General features: G+C 37.9%; 1 protein-coding gene and 1 pseudogene across 1 annotated transcript in view; one reads left to right on the top strand and one right to left on the bottom strand.

Annotated features, from left to right (window-relative positions):
- LOC126153810 (androgen-dependent TFPI-regulating protein-like) overlaps positions 1-27,414 on the bottom strand; it is an 82,482-nt gene that overhangs the window by 8,944 nt on the left and 46,124 nt on the right. The window lies entirely within an intron of this gene.
- On the top strand, positions 26,389-26,506 carry LOC126163727 (5S ribosomal RNA; annotated as a pseudogene).

Below are 27,414 nucleotides of genomic sequence, written 5' to 3'. Positions count from 1 at the left end.
GGTAAAACTTTACCAAAATTTTGACGTGTCTCCTGTATCTGAATCAAATGATTTAGATTATGTATGTTATGAGACTAATAAACCACAATTCACAAATTCACAATAGTCACAAGTGTTCACACAGATGCCTTTCTAGACACAAGACAACAAACATGGAAGTGACAAAGGGAACTGTCTAGCAGCTGCAGAAGGATCCTGTTGAACATGCAGTAAGTTCCATTGCAGAACACTGAAGGCACACTGGCCACACTGGTAATTGCTGTGGAATGCCATTCTGTGAGACAGGCCATGAGTGTGCTGAACAGCTCACTGTCCTGGTTTCACCCACTCACTCAATATTAATGGCAGTGGGGCATTAAGCTGCAATAAAATACAGCTGATCACAGGAACTTCCTTGTTTCTTGATGGGCATGTGTCACACTGGGATGAAGTTCAGTCAGAGACTGCATCACAGCAGTTATTGGCTTGTACAACTTGTATCATATGTGAGGCATCTCTAGAAAGGAAAGATATAATTACAATGTGTTTGGAAGAATCATCTATTCATCACAATCGGCCCCACTGCTGTTTCCTCTGTTAACTGCATGACAAGCCACAATTCACTAAACATCAGCAGTAGAGCTGCTGTTGAGTGTGAGTACAAAATGCTACCACGTGAAAAGTTGGTACTGTGATTCATCTTCCATGCTCCAAAGGGAAAAATTATTCTCCATATCAATTCTGTTTACACTGGGAATGTTGTGACTTTGTAATAGCAAAACGGCATCATGAATAAGAGGGACTAACCTATGACAGTAAGGTGAAAAGTTCCCGAACTACCAGAAAGATGGCTTTAAAATCAAAGAAATATTTATGTGATGAAGTTGCACTATAATGTAAGTGTAGTGTCAATTTAATCTTACTATAGTCAAATCAAAGCACTCGACTTCATGCCCGAACTGTTTGTCATCACCAAACTTCCACAATAATTTGTCAGTTCACTTCCAGTTCCTTGTCCATCTCTGTTCTTGGTGTGCTCACATCTTGAATCCTGGGTCTGACCCTTTTATTTCATATTTCATCGCACGTGATAACCACACCAAAAACTACATACACACACATCGATGCTAACGAAATACAATTGTTTCATATACTATCCAAACATTAATAGATCCTTCCACACAAAATGCATTTCAGCATAACATATACAGTTATTATAATTACAGAGATCACCTACATCAGATAAGCTTTGCACAACATTGTGTGAAGCTGAATGTTTGAAGGTCACAGTTATTGTTGCAACTGGGTCACCATAGTCGTAAGTATAACAACTTAACATGGTGTACTGGTGTAACAATAAACCTGCAGTGTAGAAGGTTGTAGGTTGCAGTTCTTTTTATTTATAATTATAATATGAAACTTTGATTATTATTTTTATTCAGTTAACTGTTTAAATGTATTTTTTTTATTTCTAGTGCTTTGCCATGCTCTTTTTATCATTGTATTGACTTTTTTATTTGCTCTTATTTTTTTCCTACTATTGTGTTTTCATTTGGAATCTGCTAGTGTCATCTATTATATGCAACCTATTGCCAAGCAGGACTGCTCATCAGTTGGTAACATGGCAGCTCATATTGAGGAAGGTTTCAGGTAACCAGTGATAGAGAGATATTCCAGTTTGCTTCTAGAGTTAGTACTGAAGTGTTCTGTCTTGAGTTTGCTCATAGTGGAAGTTGCTGTGTACAATACAATTGTGATTTTAGTTCTGCTGCATATTGTTGACTGCTGTTTTCTCAGAGGCATTGCACATTACAAAGTCATTTAAGTTAGAACATGAGTTTAAATTGAGGGCTACAAAACTCATCATTTGCTATGGTTCAGTCATTGGTCACTTAAAATCAAATGTTGAGAGAGCATATCACATTTCTGTTATATCTCGTGAGAGCTGCCTCCAAATAGATCGTAAAGCTAGAGAACTTAAAAACGGCAATGGACAGGTTGAAGTTGCTGTAGATGTGGTGGAAATTAGTGAAGTGCAGTGGCAGGAAGAACAGGACTTCTGGTCGGGTGAGTAGAGAATTATAAATACAAAATCAAATAGGGATAATTCAGGAGTAAGTCTAATAGTGGATAGGAAAATAGGAATGTGTGTAAGCTTGCAAGTATTAAAAAAGATAGCTGAAATTGCCAAATTCATAGTGCATCAGGTGGCAGTAGAAATGTACACCCCTACTGGTGCTGTATCAACTGTGCATGCACAACTAGGCACACACCCAGCCGAGGTTGGCAGCGCATTTGTAAACAGGAGACATGACAAAACCTGATTGTAATTTGTAAAGGACATTTCAGGTTACTGTTTGTTGATAGTTTCTCTGACACTACAGTACACAGTTGCTATTCTCAGAAATTAGCCACTCAAGTAACATCTACTACAAATTATCATTTGCTTTTTGCAGTACTGGTAACTACTGACAATACAGATAAAGCTGAATTAATATTTATTGTGCTTTCATCAGGCAAGCCTGCTAATTGTACCTTAATTTTTCTTCCAGTTTCACAGTATTGTGGGGTCCAATTAACGTTCTCAATGTAGCAATGATGAAATATGAAGAACATGGTTTCCAGCCAAATTCATCTCTTCTCCTGAGAATGTACATGTGTGTCATTTGTTTGTTGATTTCCTTGACATTATATCGACATTTCATTTGAAATTGTAGATATGTTAGAAGAAATAGGAAATAACTGAGATGATTCCATGAATTGTGGTTTGGATGATGTCAGTTGTGCCATTAATGGTTCTGAAAAAGAATACCTAGCCTAAAAAAACATGTACTGCAACAGCTTTTAGCAACAAAGAAAAGGCAGTGAATAGCAAAGTTTCACATTGTGGCTCTAAAAAGATAGAGTTTGTTAAATGGAGGAGGGAAAAAACGCTTGAAATTATACAATGTTTTCATTTTTTAAAATCAGAGCGTGAATTGTACAAATGGAAGAATGAATTACATGAAGTAAAAAATATAAGCAAAATGGAAATCTGAAACTGTCTGAATGAAAAACTGTTTGAAAGAGGCTGTGCACCATTACCGATGGAGATCTATGAGGCTGGGCCTCCAAATTGCATCTGATACAGACATTGCTAATTTCCATGCTTCATCAACCTGGCTACACAGATTCAAGAAATTATGCAGAATAGGAAGTCACAAAATTACCAAATTTATGTCATTTAAACATGTACAGCAGCTGCCAGTGATAGACAATGCTATAGAGAAATTCATAGCTAATGAGAAGAGCAAACTTGCTGTTATTCCCACAAGTGCTGTTTATAATGCTGATCAGTCACGTTACATGAAAGAACTACATGCACTCTGCACTTTATTATTTTAGGGTGAAAAAAAGACAGAGTTGGTTGCCCAATCAGTGAATGCAATGAAACATTCTTATACAATAATGACAGTGATAAGCATGAGTGGTTTCTGCAGCTGTATATCTGTCTTCAAGAACCACAAGGCAAATTAGGTCCAAAAATAAAAACAATTGACTGTTTAGTTGCAAAAATCTCCTAATCCATGTATCAAAATCTGGAAAAATGGGAAAGAATAATTTGCAACATTTCGTTCAAAATGTATTCCTAACAGCTGCAGAAACTAATTCATTGCTTTTGTTGGATTCATGGTCTGGACATAACGACATCTATGTTTTTGTGGTGGATGATGAAAAAACTGTAGATGTAATGTGGATTTTGCCTGGAACTACTAGTGTGATTCAACCTCTCAATAACAAATTTTTTCAACAGTGGAAAGCATTTTTCAGGAAATTATCAGATAAGATAATTTCTGATACTTCTCTTCATTTCAGGTTTATCAGCGGGACCGTATTCTTAAGCTCCAGTCATTACCAGTTTTCTTTGCCATGTTTACAAATTTGATTAAGTATGCCTGATATGCAGTGCAATATGCAGAACAATGGCCGGGACCATTTCTGACTCCATTCCAGTTCTGTCTAAGGAAAACTAGTGGTTACCATGAAGTGCCTGACTCCATCAATTTTGCCTTTGTTCAATGTGCCTGTTGCAAGAAAAATGTTGCCATTCAATAGACACTGCATTTTTGTGCCTACTACAGGGAATAAACAATCAACTGTTTGACTGACAGTCTAATGTACAACATTCAAACATTATTATAAGGAATGGCCTACCAAGTTACAAGTCCTCATTGATGGAAGTCATCTGTGACATCAAACACTGCCATGATTTTATTTCCTCTGCTAGCCCCTTTTACCAGAATTACATGTGAAAGAATTGAACTGTCGATATCGAGTTACTCAAAAAAATGTTTGTGTAGTTTAAGCCAGGTTTTCATCAGCGAAAACAAACTAACAAGCACAAGCAAAAGAGAATTGTGTCTGGTGTACCCAGTAGGCCTCTTGCAGGTCTTTCAACTGGATGCCACTGCAGCTACTTATACATCCATAACCTTCCCCAGTTACCTAACTGGAAAATGAAGACCTGCAGTTTAATATGGAATCCAAATCTCATGTCTTTCATGGCCACTCCAACATCTGTGAGAATGAATGCTTGGTTAAAAATCATACATCTTACATGCATAATAGAAATGTTATCTGTGTCACCTCTTGAGATGATACTCTATGTTGGTAATTAATATTCTGTTTATAAATTTTGCCTCAACGGTAATGAGAAGCCACGGAAAAATGGCAGCTGACACATAAGGAAAATTTTGGAACAGTCCTAAGGAGAGATGGAGATGCAATTGTGTGTAAAGTGCATGATCTCCACACATGTCATGTTTCCATACAAATTGAGACACTTAAATTCTTCCTCCCCTGTGCCATTTTGCATACTCCATCAAGAACAGTGCACTTGCCATGCAAAAAAATCCTCATTGAATAGCAAAGTTACAAATTGTGGCTCTAACAAGATAGAGTTGTATCCTGTATGCCGAATATTAGATTCAAAAACTAATAACACAGCTTTCATAGGCAACGTTTGCTACCTCATGTTCTCTCCCCTTTCCTCTAGTATAAATCATTCTACTCATATACAAGTGAATGTTAGTGAATTTTCTGCAAATGTTCATTTGCATGTGTTCACTTCCATTCACTCCATTATAAAGAAGGCTTTAGGTGCTTAAAATTGGTGTCTGTGAACTTTGGATAATTCTGCTCTGCAGCACTGTGTGAGTCATTTGCCAAGTCGCGTGCTAGGTGGGCAGAGCTGTTTTTTGAGCAGAAAAAATGTGTAACTTCAAAATTTTTTACAAAATACTTGCAGTGCATCTTAGCAGCTAAAATTTTGGCAGTGCATTTCTTTCATTGTCTTCTTCCTGTGTATAAAATTTCAAGGTAGTTTTCCACATTTCTTATTCGACCATTCCATTGTCAGTGTATCATTAACTCCAGAAGAATTCATTGGGTGGAGTACAGTAAAAGACATGCACCCTCCTCAGATCCAGTCAGTTTCCTGTGCATCTGGAAAAGAACCTTAAGAGTACAAGTTCCAGTTCCACTGTGACTTTTATGGCCTGCCAAAGAAACATAAAGAAGACCTTCCACTTCATCCATTTGTGAGGAGCATGGAAGCCCCAATACGCAATCCAGCAAAACGTTTGGCTTTTCTTTTGAGCCTTTTGGTAGGGAAATATGAACACCATACTCAAAATTCAGAAGATTTTACATGGCAACTGAAGAACCTTCATCTCAAACCACAAATATATTACTGAGTTTCAGTGTCGTGTCTTTATTCACACAAGTGACGTTGGTGGATTCAGTACAACTCATAGGAGGAGGAGGAGATTAGTGTTTAATGTCCTGTTGACAACAAGGTTATTAGAGATGGATCATAAACTCAGATTAGGGAAGGACAAGGAAGGAAACTGGATGTGCCGTTACAAAGGAACCATCCCGGCATTTGCTTGAAGTGATTTAGGGAAGTCATGGAAATCCTAGATCAGGATGGTCAGATGTGGGTTTGAACTGTCAGCCACCCGAATGCAAGTCCAGTGTGCTAAACACTGTGCTACCTCACTTGGTCACCTCATAGGGACTAAGCTGAAAGAAGACATCTTACATCTTTTCAAACATGTGCTTAATTTGACTTATTTTGTGTTTTTACAGCCAATATTTTGAGTAAACTGATGGTTTTCCTTTGGGTAGATCTCTGTCTACCATAGCAGGTAAACTTTTTGTGGAAGACTTCAAGGACAAAGCACTTCAGTGAGCAGTTTTGAAACCTAAATATTTTTGCAGATAACCAAACAATATGTTTGTATTAAGGCTACAAGGAACAGTAATGCTTCCTTCATTTTTGGAATATCTTAAAACTCCCTCTGTACAACAATCTTCTTCACTATGGAAGTGGAGAAAAATGGAGACCCATTTCTTGATGACATGATTCATATGAAAAAAGATGCCTCCTTGGATCACAGTGTGTTCCATAAACCAACACACACCAATTTATCTATGAGCTATAAGGGTCATCAACATCCCAATGCAGTGGTGTATTATGGAATCTTGTTCATAGGCTAGAACTGTCTCAGATCCAGAGAGCTTATCAGCAGAGCTTAGCGACTTCCACTATGTTTTTTTTTTTTTTTTTTTTTTTTTTTTTTTTTTTTTTTTTTTTTTTTTTTAAATGGGTACACTGATAAGCATATTCAAATTGCATTTTGACCAGCGTGCACTAAACCTCAAGACCAGCCAGAAGACATGGAAAACTCCACAAAGATGGTTTTTCTGTTTTTGTACCTTATCTGCTTTAAAATCAGCAGCAATGCTTCCTTCATTTTTTTAAAATATCTCCCTCCACACAACGTTTTGCTTCACCATGGAATTGGAGAAAAATGAAGACCCCTATCTAGATGTCATGTTTCGTAGAAAAGAAGATGGCTCCTTGGGTCACAGTGTGTTCCAGGAAACAACACACACTGACATATAAAGGGTGTTACAAAAAGGTACAGCCAAACTTTCAGGAAACATTCCTCACACACAAAGAAAGAAAATATGTTATGTGGACATGTGTTCAGAAATGCTTACTTTCCATGTTAGAGCTCATTTTATTACTTCTCTTCAAATCACATTAGTCATGTAACACAGCAACAGAACGTACCAGCATGACTTCAAACACTTTGTTACAGGAAATGTTCAAAATGTCCTCCACCCTCCATTGCATGGAATCCCTGATGCGCTGATGCAGCCCTGGAGAATGGCGTATTGTATCACAGCCATCCACAATACGAGCAAGAAAAGTCTCTACATTTGGTACCGGGGTTGCGTAGACAAGAGCTTTCAAATGCCCCCATAAATGAAAGTCAAGAGGGTTGAGGTCAGGAGAGCGTGGAGGCCATGGAATTGGTCCACCTCTACCAATCCATCGGTCACCAAAGCTGTTGTTGAGAAGCGTACGAACACTTCAACTGAAATGTGCAGGAGCTCCATCGTGCATGAACCACATGTTGTGTCGTACTTGTAAAGGCACATGTTCTAGCAGCACAGGTAGAGTATCCCTTGTGAAATCATGATAACGTGCTCCATTGAGCGTAGGTGGACGAAACTAAAATGAGCTCTAACATGGAAATTAAGCGTTTCCGGACACATGTCCACATAACATTTTTTCTTTATTTGTGTGTGAGGAATGTTTCCTGAAAGTTTGGCTATATCTTTTTGTAACACCCTGTATATATCTATGAGCTATAAGCTGTCAACAAGTATCCCTATGCAATAGTGTACTACGAACTCTTGTTCATAGTGATAGAGCTATCTCAGGTCCAGAGAGCTTGTCAGCAGAGCTTAGCTATCTCTAATCTGTGTTTGTTTGAAACAGATACTCTAATAAGCATATCTGAAATAACGCTCCAACAGGTCGTGGTGAGCGGGCGCGGACCGCAGGGGGAACGCTTGGTACCCCAGACCATGGATGAAATCACCAGGAGCGGGTTTGGAGGGCGCGGACCGCAGAGGGAACACCTAGAACCGCAACGGACAGAAAACAGAGCATCAACGCCCCAGCAGGTCGCAGGGAATGGGCGCAGACCACAGAGGAAGCACCGGCAGCCGTTGGTGGAGGGGGAAGGCCATAGGCATAAATACTGGACCAGATCCACTTGAGGAGCAGTCTCAGGTCGCACCTGATGAAGGTTACGAGCTACATGACCAAAATATTGTGCAAGTACGATGCTGATATCCGGCAGAACACCCGACAACCCAAGATGTCATTAGATCGCCGGGAAAGCCTGAAGAGTTACATATTTGAAATATATTTTGACTAGCCGCACACTGAACCCCAAGAGTAGCCAGAAGAAATGGGGAATGTCACCAGGATAATTTTTCAACCTTATGTTGATAGCATGTCCTTTAAGATCAGCAAGCTGTTTGGGCATGAATGAAAATGATGCTGAGTTCTGTTAAAGATGATGTAGGTCTTGTGATGTTAAGCTGCTTCTTTATCATTATACTGATTGGCAAGGTAAAGTTTGCTTCAGAACTACAATTTACTAGTGTCCAGATTTGCTCACCTTGTTATTTTTTCACACTTGAAAATAATTCTGGAACAGACTTGGTTTCTCAAACCACTGCAGTTATTGCTAGATGTTAAGAGTACAAGAGCACCAAAATTCTTGAAATAAATATGATGTTTCTCATAAGCAATATTTTGTTTATTGTACTGTCATTTATATATACATCTACATATATACTCTACTAGCCACCAAGCAGTGTGTGGTGGAGGGCACTATTTCTGCCAAAGTCAATATCCCCCCCCTCTGTTCCATTCGTGGATTGCGCAAGGGAAAAATGACTGTCTGAATGCCTCAGTACAACCTCTAATTTCCCTTATCTTTGAATGGTGATCATTGCACAATTTGAAAGTTGGTAGTAATAATATATGCTCTACATCCTCAGTGAAGATCGGATTTTGGAATTAGTGAGCAGCCCCTTCTGTTTAGCGTGTCATTGATCTGCAAGTGTGTCCCACTTCAAATTTTCTATGAGATTTGTAACACTCTCATGATGGCTAAATGTACCCGTCATGAATCTTGTTGCTCTTCTTTGGACCTTCTCAATATAATGAATCAGACCCAAATGGTAAGGGTGCCATACAGATGAACAATACTTTAAGACTGGATGAACTAATGTATTGGAAGCAATTTCCTTTGTTGAAGGACTGCATCACTTAAAGGATTCTACCAATAACACCTTACCCGTTACTTGTGTAATCTGATCGTTCCATTTGAGATAATTTCCAACAGTCACACCCAGATACTTGACAAATGTTACCACTTCCAAAGACTGGGCATTTATTTTGCACTCATATATTAATGGGGATATTCAATTTGTTATATGCAGTAGGTTACACTTAATAACATTGAGAGATAACTGCCAGTTATTACACCATGCATTTATTTTCTGCAAAGCCTCATTGATTTGTTCACAACTTTTGTGTGATGCTACTTTCCTGTAGATTACAGCATCATCAGCAAACAGTCTAATGCCACTGTCAACACCATCAACCAGATCATTTGTGTAAATTGTAAAAAGCAGTGGACCTATTATGCTGCCCTGGGGCACACCAGATGTTACGCTTGTTTCTGTTGAGGTCTCCCCATTCAGAATGATATACATTTCTCTGTTTGTTAGAAAACGTCATGTCAAACCACATATGTCATCAGATAGACTGTAGGCGTGCACATTTGGAACAAGCAACAGTGCAGAACTGAGTCGAATGCCTTTCGAAAGTCAAGGAATATGGCATCAACCTGGGAGCCAGTATACCAATCCTCTTCTTTAGTCTTTTTCTTCTTCTTGTTTATTCTGGCTTCTTGAGATCTCTTGTGAAGAGACATGATACAACAAGTTCCATAGTGGTGAGGGACAATCAATGAAGTTACACAACAGTTAATAATTTAACTTTTGAAACTGCTGGTTTATTGGCATTTATGAAAAGAAAAATACTCTTATACTCTCATGTGGTCAGCAAACATCGTGTAACATTTTGTGTGTGTAATGGGCCTTACTATGTCGCAAATCATTCTAATGAATTAATTAAGCTGCTTTACAGTGTTGCTGGGCAACATAATCAACAAGGTGATGCGTGTCTCAATTAAAACTGGACCTCGATATTTTGAATGAACTTTCAGTTCATTTTTGTCAAAATCAGCACTTGTCTCAAAATTAATTTCCAACCTCATGCATTAAGTCCAAACACATTTGCAACTATTGTATGTGATTTACTGGACAGCTCAATCATATACTAGTGTGTAACATATTTAAAATCAAGCGCGCAGGTTTCAGTTTTCCCTAATGGGCTAAACGACACTTTCGTAATAACGTGATGTGTCTACCTCACATAAAGTTTAAATGAAACTGGATTTACTCTCCATTCAGGTCAAGATCACAAAATAAAATTCACCACATAGGTCATCAAACTGTACATGCACACTTTTAGCACTCTAAGTGATAACTCATCTCAGAGTAATAGCCGCACTAAAATTACACTTTTTTTAATGCATACAAAATTCAAAACATCTTTATATTAAACAAATAAATTATGGCATATAATTACTAATTAAACATTTCTCATTCTGAATAACCTTCAAGGACTTATATTTCATAATCAATAAAATACTATCGCCTGAAAGAAATTAATAGTTTGCTAAAACAGATTCAGATTACAGTCAACTCGTGCCTAGATGATGACACTTACTTGGAATGAACGAAATACCTGTACTGAAAAATACTGTCCATTGAGTAATTTACTGACTCTTATAACAAATTTGGTACCCCTTGCATCGCTACACTGGCCCCCAATCTGTAATTCGCAATGAGATCGAAGACGTTACAGGATTCACTGGAGCATGCTGGGGTTGTGTACTGTGCTGTTATACCTTATTTCAGCCATCACAAGATTCATAACATAAGTTGTAACATACACTTTACATCAAATTTTACACAAATAATTGTAAATGCGAGCATAATAGAAACTGCCCATTTAAATGAATCTCCAAAAGTCAATGAATTTGCTCGAAATTCACTTTCTGACACGATGCACTTCACACTTACTACACAACTCACACACACAACACTTCACTATTTGGTGAGAAGCCTTTTCAACTGGTTGCAGAAGGCAGGGATTGCAGCCAGTTCTGATAGAAAATGGATTGACCTTCACCGAGCTGTATACGCAGCTATAGTCAGCTCTGTCATCTTCTTATTTCTTGCTTTTCAAATGAGCCATGTACAGTGTCAGGTCAAATAACATATCAGCTGGTAGCATCAACTATGCTTCTCCACTGTGTGTCTTGCGATTCTCTCTGGAGCAAGTGTTGTGTCTTCATCTGATATTGTTTTGTCAACAGAAAAACGAAGTGACTGCACAATTCTTCTAGTTATTCAGTGAATGTGTTTCATATTTTGTTTAATAAAGATTATTTCCTTGAAATCTGGATTACAGCATTTGTTGTCTGTTTCACAGCTTGAAGTTCCTTACTGCAGGTTCGGAATATTCTCGTCAATGTGTATCGTGATATTCTGCTGTGTTTAAAAGGTTTCATTCATTAACTGTCAAGTGCTCGTTTATTGTTATAAAAGCATGCTACAGATTTGCTTAAGGGTTTTTCCCTTATTGTGCAGATTTGCATCTTCCTCATAAATACTGTGAGTATTGTTCGCCTGTGCTTGTTTTGGTGCTTTTCTTTCTCTTTCTGTCGTATACATTGTCATCCAATATTGAAGTTTGTTCTGTCCCATAATTGTCCTCAGTTTATGTTAGACAATAGTCCTTCCACCTTCCTACCATTGTACCATCATGAGATTTGTATTCATTTTCCTAACCATAATGGTTATCGGTTCATCATGAAATTCAAATAATTATTTCAGTATGTTTTGTATCATACCTTCATTGTCTTCAATACATGATTTTCTTATTATTATGTTTTCCAGATTATAATGTCAGTTAGACAGTTACATCAGCTTTCTTTTCATTCCTTTCTTATATTTCCTTTAGCTTTGCCCATTACACACACATGAAATATACTTCCTAACATTAACACATATAAAATTCCTTCAATAATTCATAAACATAAAATACTTCTGCCTCTAGGGTAGCATTCTTTTAAACTTAACTAACCACCTTGAAGTCAGTTAATCTTGCTTTCTCTGCTTCTTCAATCTATTTACTGCTTCTTTTTCTTTTCAGATATTATCTTTTCTGTGAACTTTTTCATTTTAATCTTCTTAAATTATATTATTGTGGTGTGTTGCCGTTTGCCATAACACATACGTTATATTTAATAATAATTGAATAAAATAATCCTCATGTTGTTGTTGTGGCCTTCAGTCCTGAGACTGGTTTCATGCAGCTCTCCATGCTACTCTATCCTGGGCAAGCTTCTTCATCTCCCAGTACCTACTGCATCCTACATCCTTCTGAATCTGCTTAGTGTATTCATCTCTTGGTCTCCCTCTACGATTTTTACCCTCCACACTGCCCTCCAATACTGAACTGGTGATCCCTTGATGCCTCAGAACATGTCCTACCAACCGATCCTTTCTTCTAGTCAACTTGTGCCACAAACTCTTCTTTTCCCAATCCTATTCAATACCTCCTCATTAGTTATGTGATCTACCCATCTAATCTTGAGCATTCTTCTGTAGCACCACATTTTGAAAGCTTCTATTCTCTTCTTGTCCAAACTATTTGTTGTCCATGTTTCACTTCCACACATGGCTACACTCCATACAAATAATTTCAGAATTGACTTCCTGACACTTAAATCTATACTTGATGTTAACAAATTTCTCCTCTTCAGAAACACTTTCCTTACCATTGCCAGTCTACATTTTATATCCTCTCTGCTTCAACCATCATCAGTTATTTTGCTCCCCAAATAGCAGAACTCCTTCACTACTTCAAATGTCTCATTTCCTAATCTAATTCCCTCAGCATCAACCGACTTAATTCGACTACATTCCATTACCCTCGTTTTGCTTTTGTTGATGTGCGTCTTACATCCTCCTTTCAAGACACTGTCCATTCCATTCAATTGCTCTTCCAAGTCCTTTGCTGTCTCTGACAATTACAATGTCATCGGCGTACGTCAAATGTTTATTTCTTCTCCATGGATTTTAATTCCTACTCCAAATTTTTCTTTTGTTTCCTTCACCGCTTGCTCAATATACAGATTGAATAACATCGGGGAGAGGCTACAACCCTGTCTCACTCCCTTCCCAACCACTACTTCCCTTTCATGTCCCTCGACTATTATGACAGCCATCTGGTTTCTGTACAAATTGTGAACAGCCTTTTGCTCCCTGTATTTTACCCCTGCCACCTTCGGAATTTGAATGAGAGTATTCTAGTCAATATTGTCAAAAGCTTTCTCTAAGTCTACAAATGCTAGAAACATAGATTTGCCTTTCTTTAATCTATCTTCTAAGATAAGTCGTAAGGTCAGTATTGCCTCACGTGTTCCAATATTTCTACGGAATCCAAACTGATCTTCCCCGAGGTCGGCTTCTACTAGTTTTTCCATTCATCTGTAAAGAATTTGCGTTAGTATTTTGCAGCTGTGACTTATTAAACTGATAGTTCGGTAATTTGCACATTTGTCAACACGTACTTTCTTTGGGATTGGAATTATTATATTCTTCTTGAAGTCTGAGGCTATTCGCCTTTCTCATACATCTTGCTCACCAGATGGTAGAGTTTTGTCAGGACTGGCTCTCCCAAGGCTGTCAGTAGTTCTAATGGAATGTTGTCTACTCCCAGGGCCTTGTTTTGACTCAGGTCATTCAGTGCTGTGTCAAACTCTTCACGCAGTATCATATCTCCCATTTCATCTTCATCTACATCCTCTTCCATTTCCATAAAATTGTACTCAAGTACATCGCCCTTGTATAGACTCTCTATATACTCCTTCCACCATTCTGCTTTTCCTAATTTGCTTAGAACTGGGTTTCCATCTGATCTCTTGAAATTCATGCAAGTGGTTCTCTTTTCTCCAAAGGTCTCTTTAATTTTCCTGTAGGCAGTATCTACGAGGTGCATTCGAGTTCTAAGGTCTCTGATTTTTTTTTATAATTAACTACTCACCCGAAATCGATGAAACTGGCATTACTTCTCCACGTAATTGCCCTGCAGATGTACACATTTTTCACAACACTGACGCCATGATTCCATGGCAGTGGCGAAGGCTTCTTTAGGAGTCTGTTTTGACCACTGGAAAATCGCTGAGGCAATAGCAGCACGGCTGGTGAATGTGCGGCCACGGAGAGCATCTTTCATTGTTGGAAAAACCCAAAAGTCACTAGGAGCCAGGTCAGGTGAGTAGGGAGCATGAGGAATCACTTCAGAGTTGTTATCATGAAGAAACTGTTGCGTAACATTAGCTCGATGTGCGGGTGCGTTGTCTTGGTGAAACAGCATACGCGCAGCCCTTCCCGGACGTTTTTGTTGCAGTGCAGGAAGGAATTTGTTCTTCAAAACATTTTCGTAGGATGCACCTGTTACCGTAGTGCCCTTTGGAACACAATGGGTAAGGATTACGCCCTCGCTGTCCCAGAACATGGACACCATCATTTTTTCAGCACTGGCGGTTACCCAAAATTTTTTTGGTGGCGGTGAATCTGTGTGCTTCCACTGAGCTGACTGGTGCTTTGTTTCTGGATTGAAAAATGGCATCCACATCTCATCCATTGTCACAACCGATGAAAAGAAAGTCCCATTCATGCTGTCATTGCGCATCAACATTGCTTGGCAACATGCCACACAGGCAGCCATGTGGTCGTCCGTCAGCATTCGTGGCACCCACCTGGATGACAGTTTTCCCATTTTCAGGTCGTCATGCAGAACTGTGTGCACAGAACCCACAGAAATGCCAACTCTGGAGGCAATTTGTTCAACAGTCATTCAGCGATCCCCCAAAACAATTCTCTCCACTTTCTCGATCATGTCATCAGACCGGCTTGTGCGAGCCCGAGGTTGTTTCGGTTTGTTGTCACACGATGTTCTGCCTACATTAAACTGTCGCACCCATGAACACACTTTCGACACATCCATAACTCCATCACCACATGTCTCCTTCAACTGTCGATGAATTTCAATTGGTTTCACACCACGCAAATTCAGAAAATGAATGATTGCACGCTGTTCAAGTAAGGAATATGTCACCATTTTAAGTATTTAAAACAGTTCTCATTCTCGCTGCTGGTGGTAAAATTCCACCTGCCGTACAGTGCTGCCATCTCTGGGACGTATTGACAATGAACGCGGCCTCATTTTAAAACAATGCGCATGTTTCTATCTCTTTCCAGTCCGGAGAAAAAAATCGGAGGCCTTAGAACTTGAATGCACCTCGTATCTTACCCCTAGTGAGATAAGCCTCTACATCCTTACATTTGTCCTCTAGCCATCCTTGCTTCCCCATTTTGCTCTTCCTGTCGATCTCATTTTTGAGATGTTTGTATTCCTTTTTATCTGCTTCAGTTACTGCATTTTTATATTTTCTCCTTTCATCAATTAAATTCAATATTTCTTCTATTACCCAAGGATTTTTACTAGTCCTCATCTTTTTACCTACTTGATCCTCTGCTGCCTTCACTATTTCATCCCTCAAAGCTACCCATTCTTCTTCTACTGTATTTATTTCTTTCCCCCATTCTTGTCAATTGTTCCCTTATGCTCTCCCTGAAACTCTGTACAACCTCTGGTTCAGTCAGTTAATCCAGGTCCCATTTCCTTAAATTTCCACCTTTTTGCAGTTTCTCCAGGTTTAATCTATAGTTCATAACCAATATATTTTGGTCAGAGTCCACATCTGCCCCTAGAAATATCTTACAATTTAAAACCTGGTTCCTAAATCTCTGTCTTGCCATTATGTAACCTATCTGATACCTCCTAGTATCTCCAGGCTTGTTCCATGTTTACAACCTTCTTTCATGATTCTTGAGCCAAGTATTAGCTATGATTAAGTTGTGCTCTGTGCAAAATTCTACCTGGCGGCTTCCTCTTTCATTTCTTACCCCCAATCCATATTCACCTACTATGTTTCCTTCTCTCCCTTTTCCTACTATTGAATTCCAGTTACCCATGACTATTAAATTTTCGTCTCTCTTCATTATCTGAATAATTTCTTTTATCTCACCATACATTTCATCAATTTCTTTGTCATCTGCAGAGCTAGTTGGCATATAAACTCGTACTACTGTAGTAGGCGTGGGCTTTGTGTCTATCTTGGCCACAATAATGCGTTCACTATGCTGTTTGTAGTAGCTTAACCGCACTCTTATTTTTTTATTCATTGTTAAACCTACTCCTCCATTACCATTACTTGATTTTGTATTTATAACCCTGTATTCACCTGACCAAAAGTCTTGTTCCTCCTGCCACCAAACTTCACTAATTCCCACAATATCTAACTTTAACCTATCCATTTCTCTTTTTAAATTTTCTAACCTACCTGCCTGATTAAGGGATCTGACATTCCACGCTCCGATCCGTAGAACACCAGTTTTCTATCTCCTGATAACGACATCATCTTGAGCAGTCTCTGCCCGGGGATCCAAGTGGGGGACTATTTTACCTCCAGAATATTTTACCCAAGAGGATGCCATCATCATTTAACCGTACAGTACAGCTGCGTGCCCTCGGGAAAAATTATGGCTGTAGTTTCCCCTTGCCTTCATCCGTTCACAGTACCAGCACAGCAAGGCCATTCTGGTTAGTGTTACAAGGCCAGATCAGTCAATAATTCAGACTGTTGCCCCTGCAACTACTGAAAAGGCTGCTGCTCCTCTTCAGGAACATACATTTGTCTGGCCTCTCAACAGATACCCCTCCATTGTGGTTGCACCTACGGTACAGCTATCTGTATTGCTGAGGCATGCAAGCCTCCCCACCAACGGCAAGGTCCATGGATACATCTTGCAGCTCATCCTGTGGTTCAAGTCTAATATTGGTGTCCTGTTAGTAAATACTCTTCTCATTCTCTTTTCTTGCATTTTCTCTTCATAAATGGTACATATCTTCTCATTGATAATATTTCTTTATCTCTGTGTGGTGGAGTAAACCTTTTATCACATCAGATTTACAGTCAGCAGGTATATAACTTCCTTCATGGGGAATTTGTATTATTCTGTATGGTCCAGTATGTAAACACTGCCATTTCTTATTTAACTTTCTCTTTATCAAGGCTTTTGGATGGTTTCTCACCAATATTTCTTCTCCAACAGCATAGGTTATTACCTTCATCACATTTTTATCGAATTTTACCTTTTGTAATTGAGTTTGATGTTGCAGATTTAAGTCAACTTTCTTCGAGATGTCCTCCTTAGTGAGATTTTCTCCTTCAATTTGTGGCCATCCCTTTAGCCAGTCTTGAGAATTGTCCTTGCCATACATCACTTGGTTGGGCGAATATCCTGTAGAAATACGAGGCAAAACATTATAAATCCTTTCCAATTCTGATAACCATTCCATCTATTGTAATGTTGGTGTGCGGTATAGGTATGTAGAAACTAATTTAATTCAGGGAACAGTCTTTTGATTGGATTCCACAGGGATAAAAATATGATATATATTTAATATTGAATTCCCTCATAATCTCTCTCCAGATTCTGCTGGTGTAATAGGCAGCATTGTCTGTCAATATCATTTTTGGTTTTCCAGTCTCTGTTTTGAAATCATTGACAAATTTCTTTAACATAGGAGCACATTAGATTCCTCAAAGGATACAATTTCACATACATCGAAAAAATATCATAGAATGCCAGAATATACTTAAATCTTCCATGAGTAGTAGGACATGGTCCACACACATCACAAGATATCAATGTCAAAGGTTGGTGTGGTATGACTGAATGTAATTCAATTTTTCAGCAATAGTTGATGGGTTTAGTTTTCTGGAAAATCTTACATTTCTTTAGAATGTAACTAGCCAAGCGTTCTAAGTTTGGATGGTAGTAATATTGGGCCAACTCGGATTTGCATTTTAAAGATCTACAAATTGTCCCCACTTCAGATGTACACCACAGTAAAGAGTCCAGATGTTCCTTTGGAACGCATACTTTCCATGGTTTGTCATGAGGTTTTCTTTGAAATAATATATTAGATTGTAAAGGATATAGGCTACCAGAATAATTTGTAGCTCCTTAGCTGATTACATCCCATTCTAATTGTGATCCTATAATCTTAATGATATTCATATCTTGTGGATCATCCATTTGTAAAAGTGTAGCACCTAGTCCTGTTTCAGAAGCATCAATGGCAATGCAAAAATCCTGTTCAAGTTTCGGATGATGTTACAATGGGGTGTTAACTAAAGTGTTTTGGACTTTGTCAAATGCTTGACTACACTCAGAGGTCCATTTCCACATGATGTTCTTTCACAATAACTGTAATAAACATTCTTACCTGATTAATTGATTAGGCAAAAATTGATGGAACAATGAGGCTAATCCCATGAAAGATTTTAATTCCTTTTTATTTTTATGGTAGGGACACTCTTTGATACCACTCATTTTCTTAGGATTCGGCATAATACCATCCAGCGTAATTATATGTCCCAGAAACTTCAGTTGACTTATTGCGAATCTAGATTTCATTAAATTTACTGTTACTTCATACTCTAAGAATTTCGCAAATACTTTTTCAAGCAGATTGAGATGCTCCCCCCATGTTTTGGTAGTGATCAATAAGTCATCCACATACAAGGTAACTCTATCGAGCGAATCTCGTCCAAGTACGGTGTCTAGCACCAATGTAAATACACCTCCACTAATATTTAGTCCAAAAGAATTGCTAACTTCTGCCCATAAAAATAAAAGCAGTATATTTCCGAGCTTCAATAGAGATTGTCATTTGCCAGTATGAACTTCTCATATCAAGGGATGACAGGAAGGGGGCACCACAGAATTTCTGAATTAATTCATCCCAATTCTTATGTCTTGTCTGTACCAGTATGATTACCTTTTTTATGTCTCTGGCATCTAGAACTAATCTGACATCACCATTTGCTTTGAGGACCGCCAAAAGAGGGATACAATATTCAGAATGAGAGGGCTCTATAAGTCCCCACTCTAACATTTTGTTAATTTCTTTCTTGACTGCCTCTCTCTTTGACCAAGGAACAGAAGAGGAAGGATATGTCTTAATGTTGTATTCAAAATCTTTGATTATTCTGGGACATCTGTTAAATACAGGCAGATAATTACTTAACAAGAAACACAAATCTTCTTGTTGACTTGCAGATAGGTATTCAGATTCAGAGAGTTTCTCCTGAAGTGTAACTTGACTTATTTCTTCTCCAGTATATTCAATATAGAAAATATCACCAACTAAATTACAGTCAGTACCAATATAGCTAACCATTAACTTCATGCAATACTGATCCGGGACTGTTTTGCCCTCTAGTACATGTTCCTTCTTTTAAATTGATGACTGCTCCAACATTACACAAAAAATCTAGATCCCAAACACATGGTATGGTCATTCTTGGAACAATCAAGAGGGTCCTTTCTATTGAAGCCCCCCTGCATTATAATGTTGACTTGTGCCAGCTTTGAGACCTTTTGCGCTTTCGCACTAAATGCTCCAGATACAGTACATCCAGTATCAGGAAATGTAAGCACTGTTGCTACTCAACTAATTTGTTTAATACAATCTTACATCATTATGCTAATAGTTGCTTGAGTATCAATAAAATTTTCAACGTCAATACCATTTATTACTGCTTGAACTACTGCCTGCAAAATTTGTCCACACTTATTCGAAATGTAAGGTGTTTCTTCAATCAGTTCCTCCTTTGGATCCAAATCATTATTATACCTCAGTACATTCTCTTTAAAATGATGCCTGCCCTCCTCATCCTCTCCAGTCATGCTAGGAAGGCTTTTGGTGACCAGTTCTTGTTTAATCTTTCGGTAGACGTCATAATCGGTGGTTCATGCACTTCAACAATATGTACAGCATGGTCGGAATTTGGTAGTTGTTCCCTTCATGACTTAATTGCTCCTTTACCATGTGGTATTGGTCCTTGTGGTTGTTGTACTTGATAAGTTACATTTGCATCTACCCATCAAACTTCAGGTGTCAAAGGGTCTTTCCAAGGTTGTATACTATCAGGATTGTCTTCTGAGTGTATATCATGTCTGCATGAATTACCATACTGATTATTCACATCATTCTGTCTGCATTTTCAATTTGGTTTTCATGTACTAATCTGATTCACCTGATTATTATTATTTCCATAGGTTTCTTTAGTATAATAGTTGCTACGTTTATACTGATTATTATTATTGACTTTATTATAGCCATAAGATATCGCTTGTCCTCCTCTGTGTAGTATAGGTTTGTTGTTATTGTTAGTACTATTATTTTTATTACATTGTGAGGTAGACATCTGATTATTGTTCCATACTCAGGCATCTTCTAGTATCATATTGACTGAACTGACTTCAGACAGGAACTGTTCCACATCATAGTCAGGGATATTTATAAGTTTCTCATGTATATGAATAGGTAATCTTCCTTTCAAAATATGTATCACTTCTCTATGGGAAATAGGATCACTCCAGTACCTCACTTTATTAATGTATTTCTCAAAATACTGTCTTAATGAACCTTGTTTACTATTATAAAATTCCGGCTCATACACCTCCTTTCATAGCCCCTCTTGTTCGCTACTCGACCAGTATTTCGCTAAGAAAATGTGTTCAAACTCTGCGCATGTATTAAAATTCTCACTTGCTTCTGCAGCCCACAGTGCTGCTTCACCTGTCATCTTGGACGCAATAAATTGAAGTCTATCATGTTCAGACCAACTGTGAGGAAAAATATGCTTAAAATTGTTGATGAAAATTTTTGGATGGATGCCATCTTTTTCAGTTGAAAAGGTAGCAAACTGCCTGCTTTTGAATATGGAAATGAAAATTACACTTTTATTTAAAGGGGGTACTTGTTGTCTTCAAAGTCAACAAGTACCTCCTTTGGATAAAAGTGTGATTTTCATTTCGGGTGTATTCCCACAAAAGTTACATTTTACTTCACTACAGGATTTATTATTCCTAAGCCTGTCTTCAGAATAGTTGTCTTTAGTCAATACATTTTGTGCAGATTTTTGTTCTAATTCTGATAATTTACAGTTTGTTTCACTTTGATACTTAGGTTACTTTATCTTTAATAGCCTGAAACTCACTACTAAATAACTTGATAAGTTCATCATTTGCCATCTGTTTTTCCTTAACTACCTCAGCTTGTTTCAACTCGAGAGTGGTCCTTTAAATATTTATCTATGACCGTGCAAGTGTTTATTTCGAATTCTGACATCTTTTTAGACAGATCCTCAATATGACCATTAGCCTTCAAGTAACTACTGTCACAGTTACAGATTTTATCTGACAAATTACTATGCCTCTTTGAAATAGTTTCACATTTATTATTCATCTCATTAATTTTACCCATAAATTCGGTTGTAGGTTTGTGATATCCATGGAAACTTCTATTTCTAATTCACTAAACTTAGTATTTAATTGTTCTTCCAACTCTACTTTTAAGTTATCAAATTTCTCATTTAATTGTTTATTATCATATTTAAGTGACTCAAACTTGTTGTCAAATTTTTCATTGAATAAACCCATTTGGGTGTTGAATTTTTCAGTTTGGGAATCAGATTTGGTATCAAACTTATCATTTAAATTACACATATTCTCAGTTAGCTGACACATACTCACCAGGAATTTAATGGTAACATCATCTTTAAGCTCTGTAACATTTGATGTAAGATTCACACTTTCTTGTGTATCTTTGGTATTTATAGACTAATGTATATTACTATTTCTACTTGTACTTGGGTCTGCTTCTACTGTCACTTCCACATCAATGGTTTTACTATCACTTAAATTATGTGATTGCTGTCCTACATTTATAACATTTGGGACTCTTTCACCAAGATTTTCCTCACTTAATTTATGCAATTGCTGGTCCTTAATTGGTTCCCTAGTTACCTCTCCATGTGGACTATATCCACTTTTACTCCCCTCACCTGTCACTTCTAAACTCTGGGTTGCATTATCTCATGCTCTTCTTGTTCAGGTATAAATTTTTCCTAATATCTTTGTATACAGTTAAAATATCAATATCAACTCAAAATATACTTTCACCAACTGTAGAACTGTTCTTTTATAGCATGTCCATCCTACTCATACCTGTGAGTACCTCAAGTTAGCTGTGAGTACTTATCCTTTCCAATGGTTTGAAGTTCATGCCTTGGGCCTGAAGTTGTTAGTATATTCTTTTCAAGCCCCAAGTTGCAGCACCAAATATACCGATGCCGGTTCTTTAGTCTTTTTCTTCTTCTTGTTTGTCCTGGATTCTTGAGATCTCTTGTGAAGAGACACGATACAACAAGTTCTGTAGTGGTGTAAGACAATCAATGAAGTTACATACAGTTAATAATTTAACTTTTGAAACTGCCAGTTTATTGGCATTTATGAAAAGAAAAACACTCTCATACTCTCATGTGGTCAGCAAACTTCATGTAACCTTTTGTGTGTGTAGTGGGCCTTACTACATTGCAAATTATTCTAATGAATTAATTAAGCTGCTTTACAGTATTGCTAGACAACATAATTAACAAGGTGATATGCGTCTAAATTAAAACTGGACCTTGATATTTTGAATAAACTTTCGGTTCATTTTTGTCAAAATCAGCACTTGTCTCAAAATTAATTTCCAACTTCATGCATTAAGTCCTAACACATTTGCAACTATTGTACATGATTTACTGGACAGCTCGATCATGCACTGGCGTGTAACGTATTTCAAATTGAGCGTGCAGGTTTCAGTTTCCCCTAATGGCCTAAATGACTCTTTTGTAATAACATGATGTGTCTATCTCATGTAAAGTTTAAATGAAACTGGATTTACTCTCCATTCAGGTCAAGATCACAAAATAAAATTCACCACAGAGGTCAGCAAACTGAACACATACACTTTTAGCACTCTAAGTGATAACTTGTCTTAGAGTAAAAGCCACACATAAATTCTCACTTTTTTTTATTCATACACCTTTATATTAAACAAATAAATTATGGCAAGTAATTACTAATTAAACATTTCCCATTCTGAATAACTTTCAAGAACTTGTATTTCATAATCAATAAAATTTTATTGCCTGAGAGAAATTATTAGTTTGTTAAAATGGATTCAGATTACAGTCAACTCGTGTCTGGATGATGACATCACAAATCGACACTTGCTTGGAATGAACGAAATACCTGTACTGAAAAATACTGTCCGTTGAGTAATTTATTGACTTTTATAACAAACTTGGTACCGCTTGCATCGCTACACCGGTATCTAGAGCCTGTTGTATATCATGCACAAAGAGGGCCAGCTGTGTCTCGCATGACTGCTGTTTCCTAAAACCATGCTGGTTTCTGCAGATGAGCTTCTCAGAGTCTAGAAAGGTCATTATGTCTGAACACAAAATATGTTCCAAGATTCTACAACAAATTAATGTCAGTGAAATTGGCCAGTAATTATGTGCGTCCAATTTTCTACCTTTTTTTATAGATTACTATGACCTGGGCCTTCTTCTAGTCCCAAGGACTGGACCGTACATAACAATGTTGGCTCATTATTCAGAAAATTACAAATACATTAATACAGCTCTGTCCAAAACAGTCTGTTTTAGTTAACAGATACCAACTGAATATATAGACAGTAGTCTTTTTTTCTTGTTCCCGTGATGTCATTGGGAATGTCATGGCCATTCATCTTAAAGGGTTTGCATCATATCTCCACAGCAGAACCCAATGAAACAGAATAAACTGCTTAACTACCAGCTACTCCAAACATAGTAAGATTTCTACTGCCATCCCAACTTGCAGATACAATGTGTCCACTCTTACCAGAACACATGCACACAAAAATAACTTTTGCATGATCACAGTTGTAATTGCATTTCCTTTGTAATAAATATACTTGTTCATGTTTATTACATATGGAATGGCCCACAATGACTTATAAATCATTAATCACATGCATGTTTTCCCTTACACCTCTGCCAGCCAGCCGTTCTCTTACTATGGATATGAATCCTTGGGTAACAAATATTTGTTATCAATATTGATCATTGAACAGTTTTATAATATCTCTTTATTTTATACACTTTTTAGTCTTATGACCAATTTTTCATTTAACCAGTCATATTCTTGCAGAACTCAGGCTTTACTAGCCATATTCATTTCACTTTTGGAAATCGCTGAATGTGTGCTGCATCTCTGGCAATCCTGTGAATACAGGTTTTCATAAATGATCTTAGAAGGACTCTACAGTGGAGACTACTGAATACAGAAAAGAGGGAGGACAGCTAGTGTACACCAGGTGGTGTAGAAACAAAGAAAAAAAAATACTAAGGGTGTCAGAACCTAAGAAAGAAAGAAAATAGACCCTAAAGACTGAAACTAATCCCCCCCTCCCCATTCCTCCCACCTCCCCCCCCCCCCATACACACACTCTCCACCCCATCCCCCCCCCCCCCCCTTGTTCGCCCCCCCCCCCCCCCATGCCAGGGATTCCATTCTGGGAGTTCTTCAGTGATGTGTTGGAGAATGAAGATATTTGCCAATTCTACAAAATAAGTTTCATCAGCTTCTTCTCATCGGACCCCAGGCAATTGTATTAGGACCTTACTGTTGACACCTAGTCAAGAGGGTAACAACATGATGTAGTAATCCCCTTCTCTGCCATAAACCCAACATTCAGGTTAAACCAATTCAATGGACTAAATTACGCAAACCTTCCATAAAAAAGTCCTATAAACCCAACCATGTCACTTATCATCTTCAATAAAAAAAAATCTGGAAATTCCTTTGACACAAACTTTTATCAGACTAAATTCATGCATCCACTAGGAAGAGTATATGAAAATTTACTAAATATACAAAGCTGGGATATCAATTTGTATCACTTGTTATAGGGAAAACAACATTCATTGTTATGAGGCCAGTTTCCTCATCAGACACTTTCAGCATTTATGTGACAGACACCAAACCAGAGGAGTCACATATTTTGAACAATTTTAAAATACAAATGTGATCCTATGTCATTAGTTACATATAATTATTTCATTGTGTATGCATTAGTTATTCTATCATGTTGCTCTAGTATAGACAGTTACACGTAACTACAGTTTCAAACAAGTTAGGGAAAAGGGTAACAGACTGCTATATGAAAATCTAAAGCTGAAGGAATATAACAGACATCTTGGTACATAGCAGGTGCCAGTCCACTAAATTCACACAGAAAGCGAATTTGTCTGTTCCTTAGGACACTTATATTTTGATCATTTCTATGTTATAAAGACCTTTTTCTTTATCACTTGAAGGTCTATTAAAAAAACAGTCCCTATAATTCTGATGGACTTCCATAATGAAGGAAAAATTTGCTTGTTTCTTTGTTTAGTTGTGAGCTGGGATGATAAACTTAAACACCAGATTAGGTCAGACAGAAAAATCTGCTATTGCTGAACTCTGCCTTGACATGGGACACAGCATGAACTATGGAGAGACAAGTATCCTCTTGACCACTTCTGTGTGCTGGGACTTGACCATTAAAGAATTGGTTAAGTTTAGTATAACTAATGACTTAATTAACATAGACATGGGATTTCAACTCAGAAAAGCACAGGAACCAGCACTAAAGTATCATTGGCCATGAACAATAAATATAATGAGTTAACACATATGGATAATTAAAGCCAGGACCATAAGCCAGGCGCCAATACCTGGCCCATGTGTGTAAAACATGACCATGGCTCACAGCCACCTTTTTTCCATTCCATGCATGTAAAGACCGTGGCCCACTTCTTCAGCAGTAGACTCTGGATGTTGAGGCCATCTACAACTCAACTATGATGACACTATAGCTGTGCCCCCTGCCGTCTGTACTTTTCTAGTAGGTCAGCACATTAATTGCCAAGCCCCAATAGTAGTGCACCAGTAGCTTCTGAAGATGGTGAGCAGCTTTTTCATGGAAATATTGTACAGATCATACAACACTGTCCAATGCTGATTCAAGCAATGACAGCATAATTTGAGAACATTTGTGCTAGTGAACTGATATTGTCTCTTAAACTTTCTGGTTACATGTGGGGGTTAGTCTGATGACTGATAGAAAGATCCAAAAATTAGTTTTATGCTTACTCTTTATGCTGACTCTTGCCAACACAATCTCCCTGCAGCTTTAATTTCTATCTCATTGGTTTTGAGTCTTTTGTCTACTGTGACACACCACCTCCATTCCTGCTACCCTGTCATTTTTGACAAACACTTAGATTCATCCCACACTCTCACTACTACCAGTTTTCGGTTTTAACTATATTTCTGTACCTAGTATCACATGGAGCCAACGGCCTTACTGCAGTGGTCACACCAGTTCCCATCAGATCACTGAAGTTAAGCACTGTCAGGTTGGGCTAGCACTTGAATGAATGACCATCAGGTATACTGAGTGCTGTTGCCAAGCAGGATACACTCAGCCCTTGTGAGGCAAATTGAGGAGCTAATTGATTGAGAAGTGGTGGCTCCAGTCTCATAAACCAGCAAACAGCTGGGAGAGCAGTGTGCTGACCACATGCCCCTCCATATCCGCATCCAGTGATGCCTGTGGGCTGAGGATGACATGGAGGCCGGTCTGTAACTTTGGGCCTTCATGGCCTGTTTGGATGGAGTTTAGTTTAGTTTAGTATCACATGAGCTCCACTAAAGGGGTGCTTCAAATAGTAGCACTTTGTTGCAAATGCTTCAACAGTTGATTGCTACAATTTTAACTGTCTCTTCCACATGAGTGGGGGGGAGGGGTGGGGGGGAGGGGGTAGGATCACATGTTTCACTTGACCTTACATCTATTTCTTCCCTGATTAGATGACTGGATGGAGACTCACTTACTCTAAAATCCCTATGTGTGCTCCACCACAGACAGTCAGCTACTTGTTTAGCAGTCTAAAAGGACCCTACAGGTCTCAACCGTACAGGAAGTCCCAGCCTACTTTTTCATATAACCTCTGAAGACTCTGTTTCATGCCTTCCATTTGACTCTGAGGACAATGCTGCATATTTTAAACTATATTGAAATTCTGTGAGCAAGGTTGGTCTTCTCTGACAGTCACTAGAATGATGCAAGTGTGACCCCAGAGCCCATATTACAGGCAACATTCATTCCATTATGTGATTCACAGTAAAATAATTGTGTTTGTCTAGAAGTTACTAAGGATTCAATCAAACAAAGTTATTGTTAATCAATAAGCAATATTCTGAGCAAATAGTAGAATGTGTAGCAGAAAAAAAGAAAAAAGAAAAAAAAAAAAGAAAATTTAGAGGTTAATAGGAAATGAAATGAATATATCACTAGATGTTAAGTGTTTTATAAAA

Source organism: Schistocerca cancellata, chromosome 2 (genome assembly GCF_023864275.1).
Source record: "Schistocerca cancellata isolate TAMUIC-IGC-003103 chromosome 2, iqSchCanc2.1, whole genome shotgun sequence".
NCBI classification, from domain to species: Eukaryota; Metazoa; Arthropoda; class Insecta; order Orthoptera; family Acrididae; genus Schistocerca; species Schistocerca cancellata.
This window is presented reverse-complemented; position numbering and strand designations above follow the sequence as displayed.